Source organism: Ixodes scapularis, unplaced genomic scaffold (assembly GCF_016920785.2).
Source record: "Ixodes scapularis isolate PalLabHiFi unplaced genomic scaffold, ASM1692078v2 PGA_scaffold3__209_contigs__length_174095766, whole genome shotgun sequence".
NCBI lineage: Eukaryota > Metazoa > Arthropoda > Arachnida > Ixodida > Ixodidae > Ixodes > Ixodes scapularis.
This window is the reverse complement of record NW_024609868.1, coordinates 149,802,296-149,816,730: the sequence shown is the minus strand read 5'-3', so window position 1 is coordinate 149,816,730 and position 14,435 is coordinate 149,802,296. Positions and strand designations below refer to the sequence as shown.

Below are 14,435 nucleotides of genomic sequence, written 5' to 3'. Positions count from 1 at the left end.
TTGTAGTTTAAATCAATGCGAAATGACTGAAACCTCATGGTCTCGACAACAGTACACAGAGTGTTCTAGGAAATACACTAAGAAAGGTACTGAAAATTACCAAAGCAGGTTGAGGCGTGTACCCAAGTGGCAGTGTAAACAATCGCCGACAAGCCCCGACGGTTGCACGGACAGTTATGCGGTGGGCAAAGGCTCTCCAACTGTCCAGTTTTGTTAATAAATGCTTCTTCTGTTGGTTGCAAACATAGCCTATTCTGCATTCATACTTTTTTTGCTTTCTGTCAGTTATTCTTGTAACCTAACTAGCACCCTCTTGACCAGGTCAAAGTTCCCACTGGTCTGGCCTACCCACTTGATAGGGTAGTAGAGTCTCAAAATAGAACTTGTCGAGCACCTCCTTGCACTTAATCCAGCTAGAAGGGCAAAATCGAATCCGTTCTATGATCAAGAAGTTCTTACAATATACCACAAAATCTCCCCAGGTGACGCCAAAAAGGGCCATCTGTCACAATAGCTGGTAATAATGGCTATGGTCACGCTTTAGCCTGTATACGCCTGCGGCATCCTTTACTACAGAAAAGCTCTTGGAGTCAGGAGTGTCACAGTTCCACATAGTGTAGGGGCACTTGACCTCGACAACCCCGTGAGGGGGTGTCTCGGCTGGATCAAAAACGCGCCTGTCTGGGGACGCTCCCAACCATGGCGAAGAGGGGTTCACCATGAGGCCATAGCAGGTGGTCTGGATCTGGTGACCACGAGACCGCAGAGTCTTTTCGTAGTGCCTCACGGCATGGGGCTCCTGGGTGATACCATGCCTGAAATAAACAAGAACAGCAAAAATGCTGTTATCAGGAACCTTCACTCCCAAGAGAGAGAATAAAAAATGAACAATCCCTGCTCTACTGAAAAATATTTTAAAAAGATTATAGGCAAAGGGCACGACCAGCATTGTTACAGAAGATGACAGGACAAAACATCACAGGTCTGGGTTCCGACTGTTTTGGGGACAAATATTCAACAGCTCTTTATGTTTCATTTTATGGTCATCTGCTAATCCTCTCTTTGATGGCTACATTCCGAACTCCCAAGTGATCCTTCCAGCTCGCAGGTTGACCTCTCAGCTATTAGGGTATGAAAGTGTGACACATGCACAAATGCCGAACGCTATATGAAATGCCAAATGTCATACGAGACGCCAAAGGCAACCGGACACCAAACATAACTAGGCGCCGAAACCAAACAGACTGGATTTTCGTGCAGACTGTGGTCGGGAAGAGTGAGGGCATGTGCTCTGCAACTCGTTTAATCGAGATGAACAAGTTCGGAAACGATTTACTGCAGTGGTGTATCAGATTAATTAAACTTGTGGGAGAGCGCCTTTCTCGTCGACGCATTGCGGTTAGGCTTAAGCATTTGCCGCGTCGCAGATGCGGAAGGAGTGGGGGAGGCTATGACAAGGCCAATTTTTATTGGGACGTGACTTATATTTCTGAAGTGTTGAGCATGATCCTTTATAGCCGTATTGTGAATCATTAAAGCGTGACAAAGGTTTTACAATGTCTTTTTGTGCCTACCCTGATGGCCTAAAGAGCTGAAGATAGCCTTCACAGGGTCACTTAAACCTAGACAGTGATTACGAAGGAGAGCCGGCAAGCTGCCGTCAGCTTCTGTCATCTTTCTTCAGGTCATTTCGCTTGCCATGACAACATGAATTGACATTGCAAATAAACAATGTGCACTGAATAAACCTTTTGCGAAATCCCCCAAGCGCCCCGGCCCGCGCGCGAGGCATTGTGGGAGAAACTGTCCCTTGCCTGGACGCTCTGCCTTGAGATTGCATTGCCACCTCTTAATCCTCTGTGTTTCGATTCCATTACCTATTTTTTATCTATTCCAGTGTATTTTTTATTGCTTCTAAGTGTTTCTATTTTCTTCTGCGCACAATATTTCTTGTATATATATATATATAGTATTTTTGTCTTTATTTCGCCCTTTTCGACGGGAGTGCCGACAGGACAACACGCCGCTTCGCGCATCGTTCCCCTGGTGAGTATGTATACCGTTGCTTCCGATTCCTGTCGCGCTGTTAGCTGTTAATTTTGGTTCAATTTGACCCGCGTGCAGTCGAGACAAGCCGTTTATGAATACCCGCTCACATGTCATAGGGGTAGGCAGAGCTCTGAACCAACAATCGCGACGCGAGAGCCGAGTGCGCTGCGATTTGGCCGCCCGCGCTCGCTCCGTTGACTCGCACTGTAGCGTATGCCTTCGAGTGCCGCTTACTTGACCAACATACAGCACGCCGCTTTGTCGCCGCGAACCATTTGTCCAAATGTTTGCAAAGCTGACGCATATGCAACGCTGCGGCGCCTGACGACTGCACGTTGCGGCGCGAGCCCTTCACACCCGCCACTGGTTCAACGTCGCAACTTGTATGCGCTTATGGTATGCCTTCTTAATCTATCTGCTAAGCGGTTGTCAGTTGCAAACAGCCTTTTTCAAGTGCTGACAACTGCCCGCCGCTGCGTGCAGTTGTCAGGCGCTGCAGCATTGGATATGCCGAACGGTGCCACGGTTTTGCAGGCATTCGGACAAATGATTCGCGGCGACAAAGCGGCGTGCTGTATCTTGGTCAAGTAAGCGGCACTCGAAGGCACGCACTACAGTGCAAGTTAACGGAGCGAGTGCGGGCGGCCAAATTGGAGCGCACCGGGCTCTCGCGTTGCGATTGTTGATTCAGAGCTCTACCTACCCCTATGACATGTGCGCGGGTGTTCATAAACAGCTCTTCTAGACTGCACGCGGGTCAAAATGAACAGCTAACAGCACGATATTAATCGGTAGCAATGGTAATACTCACCCGGGGAAAGACGAGCGAAGCGGCGTGTTGTCTGTCGGCACTTCCGTTGAAAAAGAAAAAAATAAAGACACAAGTATTATATATACAAGAAATATCGCGTGCAGAAGAGAATAGAAACACTTAGAAGCAATAAACAATACACTTGAACAGATAAAAATAGGTAATGGAATAAAAAAACAGAGGACTAAGAGGAGGCAAGCGACAAGGCAATGTGATCTCAAGGCAGAGTGGCCAGGCGAGAGACATACTCTCCCACAATTCCTCGCGCGCAGGCCGGGGCGCTTGGGAGAATAGCAAATCGTCTATTATATATCGCTTCAGGGCCAAGAACTGCAGCCATTTTGTCAAACTGAGTGTCTGTAGGTATATTTTTCTCTGAGTCCCTACCCGGTAAGCCGAGTGATCTTAAAATTCCCCCTCCTAGGTACTCTGGCTAAATTTTAGCTGCGGTTAGCACTAACCGCGCTTCGAGCAAACCGACTCTGGTGTATAAAGCTATACACTAACTCGGCTCCATTACGTAACGGTGCAGTGGTGGCGCGTCGGGAGCACTTCCGGTCAGGAGCTGTGCGCAGAAATTACTATGCGGGACGTGCATTCCTGTGTTCTTTTGGAAGAAACCATACAAAAACCCGCCTTCTCCTCAGAACGCCGTGGCTGTACCAAAAGACTCAAGAAAGTTTTGAAGGTCAGTTTTCATGTGTTTTGTGCCTGCTCAGTTCGTCCGAAAAGTGGATAGGTGCCGCAAAGAAGGAAAACCAGATGCCGTCAGACCACGATTGCTTGTGCGGGAAGCACTTTGGGTTGAATTCACAGATACTCATAGTTGTCAGATTTATTTGTTTTGTTCCAACATGAAGGAGGGAAAACCACCAAGTTGTATGAACCACCTGCGGACCATGTTCAGAGCGTCTTCAAGTTCAAACGACCGCCTGACCGTTTGAACTGTCGTCTGCTCTTTCAAACTTTTCTGCTTGTTGTCGTCTGCTCGTTCAAACGACAGCATCTTGTAGACGAAACATTGACCCGGTAATTCTGATCAGAAGTAAGTGCAGGCCTCAAAAGACTTTTAAGTTTGAAGGTAGGTTGGGGTAAGTAAGCTCGGTGTAAACAATAGATACAATGAGATATTTATCATTGTTACCCGTGGCCATCACCGACTCGTTATGCCTGATTCACTTGGTCTGATTCTGCTTGCGATTTTCAGTATTGACGTCGACCATCCCAGCTACGGTTCACGATATTGCAGCCGGAGTGATTTCGCGACTGAAAATAGCGAGCAGAATCTCATCATCCGAATTAAGGTTTAGCGTCCATTCTGCGGCGTCCACACAAAATTAATCGCCGCACGCCACATTATTCACGCGAAGTTTTGCAGTGTAACAACCCTTGGTAATTTTGCTGAGGCCGCTCAAGTAGTCAGACATTGCCAGGAAGACGCAGAATCAACAATTCCAACGCTTGAGAAAGAGGATGGGGACTCACACCGACGCCGACAACCTCGTATACCAAATGGTTTGTTTATGGGCGACGGCATGCTTCTTGCTCACACTCCATTGTGCATGTGCGGCACCGGTGGCGTCCGCTAGGGGCGCTTTGGTTTGTTTGTAAACATGAATTGGTCTATAGGACCGGTAGTGTTAATCTCCGCTCTGTTGATTGACAAGTTGGTAGGTTTTGCACTCCGCCGGTTGCAGTGTTTTTACAGGCCCTGGTACAGCTTAATAGCTTCGAACATCAACATTGATATCTAGAGTCACCGTTTGAGAGCTCCGTTTGCCGTTTGGACCACTCAGTAGACGCTCCTTTGGAATCGAGGAAGCTTCTACTGAACGGATCAAATAAAAGCTTTGATTCAATGCGAGAATTTTTGCACGCGTGCATAGCCAAGCTACTCTCCTCTGAGGAAGACCAAAATAGCTGGGTAATGTACCTTCTAAAAGAGTTACATTGCATAGAAAAGTTAAGAACTCACTTGACTGCCCTGACTCGAGACAAGTCCTTCTCTTCAGTGAGGTTCCGAAGCCCGACATCAGTCCACGATTCTCTAATCAGGACAGCTCCGAAGGAGGACGCTGTGAGTCTGTTGGTGCGAGCAGCCTTCCATGTAGCGCCCTTCGACTGCTGCCGGCTATCCTTCTCAAGCTGGCGTGCTTGGTCCGGAGTGAGAACCAGCTCCGAAGTAGACAAAGACAAGATAATGGGCAACTGAAGGCTGAATGTAGTCAGGAGTCTCTGTACCGGGGCTAAGACAGCAGGTGCTCCTTGATTTCTATGAGAGGGTTAGACCCAAGCAGAAATTCGGAGATCAGTTAAGCAAGGAGAGCTTTTTTTTGCTTATTAGATGTATTGAAGATTTGTTGTAAGGTGGATTAAAAGATATTTATAGGAAGCGTGTGGCACCTAAAGGAGGACGTGCTGCTCCGCTGCCAATGGTTGCATCGGCGTTGCGCTGTGGGAGCCAAACCAGCGGAGTGGATGAGCACTGAGTTACTCCCATTCCCACCTTATAGTATGCACATGCTCCATCCACGACTCGCAGCACAAGTCTTCCCACTCAAGGTCCTCAGTGTGCGTCAGAGCATCTCCTTGGCATTCGAAAACCTATCTGCGTTCAGCGCTGCATCTCCTGGATTGAGTCGGAGCCCCCTTCACTCCGTCGTGTTCCTTTGTTTATCTGTTTGTGTTTTTGTGTGATGAGTTTGCGGCACGCTGGTTTACCAGAACGTGCTTTTACAAATTGGTTGCGCGTCCGACGACAGCTCGACAGCTACTATATATTCAGGAGTGAGTCAATGCTTGATTACAAGCATAACGTAAGTAATTGCTTGTCCACGACTCCCTGCGTGTTTCTCCGCTTATCTCTGTGTGTTTTCCGTGAGTCTGATGCGAAGTGGTTCGCCGAAACATGCTTCTACAAATTGGTTGTGTATCCGACAGCTCAACAGTTACTACGTGACAAATTCATGGATGCTTGTGATTACAAAACTGAACGTAAATAGTTTTCGTTCCTATTTTAATTGGTTGCTTTCGCTGTTGCAGCAGTAATGTATGACAAACTGGACATAACGATGAGGTAGCTTGTTGAGTTTGCACATTTTTCGCCTGCGTGCGAATTAGTGGCTCTGTGTTTTCAAGTCTCACCGCTAGTGCAAAAGGGTTAGTGTCGATGTGTTGCTGCAGTAACTACAAAAGAGATTGGAGGCGGCGTCCAAGCTGCTCCTCGATAGGGTGCCTCGATAAACGTCCCTCTGGTATAGATGCACCCTACTCCTCGAGGCTTGTGCTGGGTTACTTTTCCCAGGGCTGACCACAAGCAGTCCCTGCCTTTTTGACTGCTACCTCCGTGGCCCCGAGGCAAGACGATAGACAAGCAGTCCCTGGTCAGCAGGTTGGAACCGAGGTGACCTGGTGCCCTTACAAAAAAGGTGGTCCTCCACTGGTGGATGCCACATGGCTTTTGTTTGTTTGGCATGAAGCAGCTTCATCGGTTACTCATCGCGTGCTGGACAGGAATCCAGAGGCTTTAGTACTAGCAACTGAGCCGACGAGTACTGACACACGGTTCAGTTGTTCCCGATTTCTGCAGTACTGCCTGTCTTTGAAGTATTTTGTGTGACGAAAAACTAAAAAGATTCGTTCTGGGCGGAAAATTTTGTAATAATGTGCACAGTTCACGAAGAAAAACCTTGTTTTTCGACATTTCGGGGTTCCGCTCACCGTGCACGCAATAAGCTCACTACCCGCTGTTGCAGCCAGCCATCCTGTTAGATAGCACTGCCAAGACGTGGCGGCGCTACCATCTTTTCGCAGACTTCCTATGCCAGCTTGTTCTCTGCCATTTCTTTTTTTGTGACACTGTCTTTTCAGATTACGGATACAACCCGAGGTTTTGGAAGAAATTTGCGGGATTTCTGTTCGACACTAAAAAACAAAAATAAAATCAATAGAAACAAAAACATATACAGTAACTTGCGGTTATGAATGTGCAGGGACTGTCTGGTGAAAAGTGGAATGGTCAAGAAAACTACCATGACCCTTACTTTCAGTTATTGTTAATGGTTTCATTGAAGGTAGTCACTGATGCAAATTTTACCATTAGATTGTGAAATATCTCTATTTCATATATACTAATTCATTTTAGTACCCACCAAGACATGAACTGTATCATACTCTTTGGTCACTGAATATGGAATGTGACGATGAAGGAAGCTGGAATAATACCTTAAAAAGTAACCTTTCGGCATCACTGAGGCTCCGTGCACCGGGCCCGAAAGTGTCCGACAGGGGGAAAAGAACTGGCCAGCTGGGCAGTGCTGTGCTTGAGGCATCTCTGCCGCAGGGAGCAATGTTTGGGCTCACATGCACCACAAACCCGTGTGGCGTGAGTGGTTGCTGGTAGGAGATGGGGCTGCCCTCGGGAACTTGTCCAAACATCGAAGCTGTGCCCAGTACCTGCACAGTCCGCAGGTGCTTGGCAAAAGGGGAGTCCCCGAGGTTGCCGAGGTCATTTCCCAGGCGCTGCACGGCCTGCTGCATGCCAGCCAGGTCTCTTGGTCGTTTTCTGGCGTCGTTCAGCCTTGACCCCTGAGCTTTTGAAGGTCCTCCTTCCCGTGCACTTCTCCAATCCAGTTCCGCGACGCTGGCAGCACAGATTTGCGAACCACGGGGCCGACGCCACTGCTGAGGCAGCTCCGTGCACGTCACCTCGGGAGGTGCTTCCGTGTACCCTTGCCCCTTAAGGAGCACGATTAGCCTCAGCAGGGCTAAGGCGTGGTTACAAAGGCCTTCTTTTGCGGCGCACTGGCAGCTGCACTCCGAAATAGAGCCGTCCGCAGTGATCGTTGTCGACACGCTGTACGGCTTGCTGGTCTTCCTTTGGCTTCGGTAGCACCGCCCGCGCACCACGACGCGGTCGCGTTTCTGCGTACGCAATATGCGGTAGTTAAAAGAGAATGACTGTAGACTACTTAACGACCACCGATCGCTAATGTGGAATCGTCAACTCACCCATTGAGACATGTCGTTTCCAGCGACGATGGCTCATGGTAACTTTCCGTTACGAACTTGTAACTACGCCGCCGGTTACCGTCGCTCATTTTCCGGGCGGCGTAGTACTCGTCAACCTTGTCGGATTTGAAGTCCTGAGAGATCTTACTTAAACTCGTAGCCCATAGGAGGCTGGTAGCAGCAGCACCGGAACCAGCGACAACGACGGACGCCATATCAATGGCCGCTCCCCCCGCTCTTCCTCCAAACCAGCGTTGCCTGTCGTACTTCACAAGACCGCCAAAGCTAGCGTCTCACAGTTGCCGGAAACAATTTCGGGAAGGGTCTATTAACCCGAGGCTGAGTTATAAGAGAAACATAAAAATGTAGAAGGGACAGAATATAAACAAGACGACGTCGAACAAGAATTTTAAATTGTTTCAATGGCGGAGAATTGTATAATACAAAAGAAGTGTCGAACTTCTGTTATCAGATTTGTAAATAACACAGTGTTCGTTTAAACCACGAGAATCACCCAAAGTGGTCAGGTTTTTTTAAAAACACTCCTGGGGTTAGGGCGAGGGTTAGGACAACAAAGAGGTCCTTATTGTTTGCGAGACAACAAAAAAGACGGACAACAACTTTGCCTTATTCTGCATGCTCTCGCGGGCATAAAGCGGTTATGTCGACGAAACCCAGGTGTGCACGTCATTTCTGGTGGCTTTCATATGTGTTGACGTCCTATTTTACTTACCTTTAAAAAAGAAGCGGATCTGATGAGGAACACATCTCCTTTGATTGTACAGCCATACTATTATTTAGTTAATAGCGTAACGCGCACTGTCTACTTATTCATTTATTTTTCCGTGTAGTGTTCGCAAAATTATTCGATTCAGACATTTCGACATACTGGTCAATTTGAATGAATCTTCAGTGAAGAGGGTACTTGCCAATAAGAGTTTAAAAAAATGTTACTGTTTCTTTTAAAACTCCACAAAACATACAAGTCAAAATATTTTTTTTTTTATAAATTTACGTTTAGAGCAAACCTTATAAAGCAAACACAATAACCACGTAAAAGAATGCAAAAAGGTTGTGAGAAACTTGGCGTTTGAATGTAATACCCTCTCTTGCTTTCTTTGTTTACTCGGTTGCCCAATCTCACTGAGATTATTTTCATATAAAATAATAAACTTTAGGTAATTTGAAAAATGTTTCTTCCCATTTTGACGTGATGCATTGCTTGTGACAAAAAATCCGCCTTATCGGATTATCTAAAAAAAAACAGTCCCTGGTAAACCCTTGCCAATTTGTATTTATCCAAAGAACTCCTGATATAGAAAACGGAGGCAAAAAGAAAATAAGATGGTATTCTACAAAAGTATAAACATTTCTAAAACAACATGCTCAGTTGTTTTGGAAAGAGGCGCCTCTAGTTGTTTTCTTTTTTTTTTAAACATCGATTTATGGTGGCAAAAACCGGTTTACCTAATATATCGTCAAGGTTCGTCAAGCACAACGGCTCATAGTACTTCTGGGTTATGAGAAAACCACTCTTCCGGTTTCCAGTTTATACCATACTATTTGTACTTTCTGGCGCCAGCATTGTTGTGCTTTATAAAAGTCATAGCAATTAACCCGCCAATGTATCATGAGGAAGGAGACTGCAGCTGAAGCTTTTATGTCACTCTCCACACCATTTCCTCCCACGAATTGCACAGGGTGAAGTGGTCGAATGGGACAGTTAGGAAACGTTCTTCTGGCGACTTCGTAGGAGCGATCGACTTTATCGAAACAAGAACTGTGCTCAAGTTTAGTCCTGGGACAGGCGCATTATCACTCGCAAAGACGTCAACCTCGTATATACCGGACCAAAAAAGTGGGTGCAGTTATTTTGAATGAAGAACACATATGTGTGTCGAAAAGTTTTCAATTTATTTCGGATTTCTAAATTTTAAAACGGAACAAAAATTATAAACTCTAAAGTTCGGAGAAATGGAAATGTAACAAAAGAAGCATTCGAAAAGCTCTAAACAACACCGTCCGTATTTAAAAATAATTAAAAAAAACTCTCAAACTTTTAGAAAAACACCATCCGTGTTAAAAAAAAAAAATTAAAAAAAAACTTCTAAACAAGGAACAGTACTTAAACTTATTCCTGACAGAGAATAACAATCGTAATCCAAATTTGGCACATTATCATCACGGCTGGCAAAACTCAATTTCCTTTCTGAATATTAGAAGCTATAAAACGGTATTCTTACTTGAACGTACACGTACGCTATTTAAAACAAAATAGTTTATGCATGCGAGCACAAATGTGCAGTTTAAAGTCTTTCCGTCACAGGCCTTTTCCGAACGATATCGGCACACCTGACATCTTGCAAATAAGAACTGTAATTCTGATGGACAGTCAGAGTTAGACGAAGCATTTTATGATATATTAATTTATTCGCGGTCTTATTTTGTAACTGCGACATTTTTTTTTGATAGTGAACTGTCAACGTTTTAGGTGAGATATTCTCAAGCACACAACGTAATGCCAATGCAATTTTGTCAAGATGTTGTCGCACCTGATAAGTAAGGAACAAAATAATTAACAAATTACGAAATAAGACAGCATGATTTACAACGACAACGCTGTCTAAGAACTATATTAATTGCAGATAAACTACGCACATCTTCGGCTTCGCTCTTGAAGTCAAGACCGAGAGGACGATGAGCAAAGCTTCCCACTCATTTCAGACAACATACGCCGCAAAACAAATTATATAAAAAAACACTTCCAAATTCGTGACGTTTAAGACGCCAAATGTTTCAGAGCATATACATTATTTTAATTTTCCGCACAATTGTTCCCTCCGTAGAAGTCATTGATTAGAAGAGACAGCACCCAAGCTAAAACGTTTGTAGACAGTGGCCCGTTTTATTGGTGTTTGAAAAGCCGGAAATAAACTTATGAAATTTTCGAGCCGCTGCACTACACTAGAACACGAATGCATACCGCTGTTTGCTTTCAGCTACGGCTATTCGTGAGCCAAGTTCACGAGTAGTTCCGGCGTGACTGCTGAGCAGATTCAAAGGGGGACTTCAGCTAGAGCGCTGCCCGTTTCACCGGGAATGCTAGAGCAACGAGCTGGAAACGGAAAGTGTGAACTCAAATATGCGACGTTCAGCTTCGATTTTACACATTATAGAAACGTTTGGTGAGAAAGTGACCTCAACATTTTGTCTCCGTTCATACCATTCGCTTCACCCTATTCCTGTGGTCACTTACAGTGACAGGGTGGAGTGATGGAATCACTGTAAAAGTCCAATAGCCCGTGAGAGATATTCTATTGTCCTTTTAGTCACCACGGTGCTCTCGTGTCTCTAAGACAGGTTTTGTTTCATTTTGTCAATACCCATTTAAGTAGCTGCGAATATCAATGAGGCAACATAAAATCAGTCGTAGCAGTTCAAAGCATGCCCTCGTCAGAAGCGTACAGATAAAAGAAAAAAGCAAGTTCACTTATCCGCGTGACGTTTCCAACAAGAAACACAATCTCGCCATTGCTGTGAGAAATATTCACCCGTGCCGGTCAGCGTATTGCCATTTGCTCAGGGAGTAAAACCACAGAGCAAATCCAAGGCCCTGATTGGCCTATTTGAACGTCCCGCTCTTTCGCAAGTAGGAGACGACAATGACCCTTTCGTGTTCGTTGTTTTTCGTTTGAGGTCAAGAAGACGACACTTACCGAGGACCGGCAGCGGGGCCTCCCTTTACGGAGGAGGTAGTGGCGGACGGTGGGGTCACGTGTATCACTGGGGCGCGTGTTAACCCACCCGATCCCCTTCGTTCACGCTGCTTCGCGGAATAGTGTGCGGCGGCACATTTTAAGTCGACACGATAGGGCGCGTCTGATGATATATTGTGTGCTAAAAATAGGCTAGTTTTGTCGGCAAGTGAAAATGCTAACACCGTGTGGTGTACTGCTAAAAAGAGTCTCGGGCCTGATCCACCTTTTGAAGCAAAACGCGAAGATAACGGCGTTTCATTTCGGTAGGGCCGCAAGACCAGCGAAGAAAGCAACAAGCAAGCAAGCGAATCTCTCAAAGCGGCATCATCTCTATATCTGAGGCGGCATCTGTGTACACGTAAAACACTGGCGCGCGTTTAGCCCGCCTTCGGCGCACGCATTTGTGGGGTGCCTAACAAAAAATGCCCTTCAGGGAAAACGGATTCGTCCCATGGCATCACTCCGTGAGAAAGCAGCTATAAGACGCTGCCGGTTACCGTGCAGCGTTTAGAATTGAAGCACATATATTCAAAGACAGATATATATTTTTTTCTTTTATATCGTGAGAAATGCGCCGCTTATTAACATGCTCGCATATTAGCATTCGTTTCTCTTTGACAAGGCAGCGAGCGCTTGCTCTTTTTTTATATTTTTCGTTGTCGTCACGAATTTTTCGTTGTCGTCACCCTAACCTATCCTGGAAGACCACAAACACCGCATTTGCCGCGCACTGCACCGTACGGTCTGCTGCGTGCGTCTGGCGCAGTGGGCTCGCGTGTGAGCGCACAGAAATTTTCTTTCCTATACTCATTAGATCCCCGAGTCCTTGAACATAAAGTAGGAGCGCATTACTTCCATTTATATCCCCTTAAGGGGAAATGACATTTTTGGACAAGTTTTTATTCAAGGTCCTTAATGACTGCGAATGCAGGTGGCGGACTATGACGTGTACTTGTTTGCCACACCTTGACCTCCAAGATTGCATGTACGGGTTGCACTCCTCCGGCCGATCTATTCGTTAAAAAACTGCAATAAAAAAGGGCTATTTTTGCCATGTTGTAGCACTCGTTACAAAAAAAAAAAAGAGAAAAGAAAGAAACAGCCGCAAATCTTTGTCGTCATACGCACATTCTCCAAGCTTATAATGCCATCATTTTCCAAATGGGCACTCGGGAAGCAGTGTTTGCGAGACGGATATTAAAATACACTTGTTTCGCAAATTACGCCGGCTACTTCTTATTGCGACGCACTAAACATTTTGAAGGAGGCTGTAGTTTGAATTCTTGAACTTAATTTAAAAAAAAGGACGCATAATGTGTCGTATAATGAGCACCTGTTTCTTTTCGCAGTTCCCGCGTCCAAGCGCGGGGATGTAGCTAGCCAGTCGGGGAGACTGGCTAGCGAACCATTAAAGGGCAGCTTTGGTCAGCATTTTTCCCTTTGTGATTTTGACGGTTTTCAGCTGAGTCAGTGTCCTTGTATAACCATTTTTTTCAGTATTGTTTGTAATTTTATAAATAAGAAGGCCCAAAACTTGGTTTCGGGCGTCTTTGGCAAAACCGAAACTATCTGGTGGGTGGTTTCATTTGAAATCGAACACGCTTGTCGGGGTGGGTCTTTCGATTTTTTTTTTGAAAAAAAGATATGTAATTGCCCCATTTCCGGAAAGAACAAAACCGCTTTTCAAAATTAAAAAAATATATATATTTCGCTTCACAAAATATTATTGAGTGGAGCAGGGTGAAAATCTGTTTTTTACTCCGTGATTTTTCTACCCAGTTCTGTACGCTGGTATGAAAACGGGAAGCATACAGAACTCACAGTTATTTTTTGCGCTCTTGTATATTATTTTGACTATTTTTTAGTTCAAAGGAAAATACTTTTTTATCGCATCTAGCCAATTGAAATTTCATATGATCGGCAGCAATAATAAAAAAATTGAACAAAATAATAAATGGCCTTTTTCTGATAAAGTGGGTTCAAAATATCAGTTTATTTCATTTTCGACGATGTTTCAAATTTGATATAAAAAATTCAGTGAAAATAAAATAAACTAGACTTATGACCGTCGATTGCCCATGCATAGGGCTACACCCGCATGGTATTTAGTAAGCGACAAATATAATAACTGATGAGTTACAAGGCGAAGATGTCACCGGATTGTCAAAGAAACGATGTTTGACAATTTTTGCCTCAATAAACAAAAATACAAAACTATTTTCCTTTTACTAAAAAATAGTCAAAATAACATACACAAACACAAAAAATTACTGTGAGTTTTGTATACTTCCCGTATTCATACCAGCGTACAGAACTGGGTAGAAAAATCACGGAGTAAAAACAGATTTTCACCCTCCTCCACTCAATAATTTTTTGTGAAGCGAAATATTTGTTAAAAAAATATTGGAAAGTGGTTTTGTTCTTTCCAGAATTGGGGCAATTACATATATTTAAAAAAATCGAAAGACCCACCCCGACAAGCGTGTTCGATTTCAAATGAAACCACCCTGCTAGAAATGGTTGGCAACACTGATCATCAGCTGTACGGCCGCAACCTGACGTCACGGGCTACTCGGTACACGTCGCCCAGTGTTGCTTGACTAAAAGTTAACCCGCTTGCCACACCCCGAAGAGGAGCTGGTCGCATCTTTAAACACGGTTTTAGTGGAGAACAGGGCTTCACTCTGACGTAACATTTTGACCGTCATCATATATCGTGCCACTAAAGTGATACCAGTCATTTATCTTGGTTTCGTTTTCGGCCGGAGTTGCCCTTCGTTCGGCGGACTAAAACATACAGATTCACC

The 14,435-nt window shown here is 44.9% G+C and overlaps 2 pseudogenes; both read right to left on the bottom strand.

The window, feature by feature from the left end:
* Positions 1–322: 322 nt before the first annotated feature.
* Positions 323–5,389, bottom strand: LOC121048158 (annotated as a pseudogene).
* A 1,638-nt stretch (positions 5,390–7,027) lies between these two features.
* Positions 7,028–8,085, bottom strand: LOC120847673 (annotated as a pseudogene).
* Between the last annotated feature and the right edge of the window lie 6,350 nt (positions 8,086–14,435).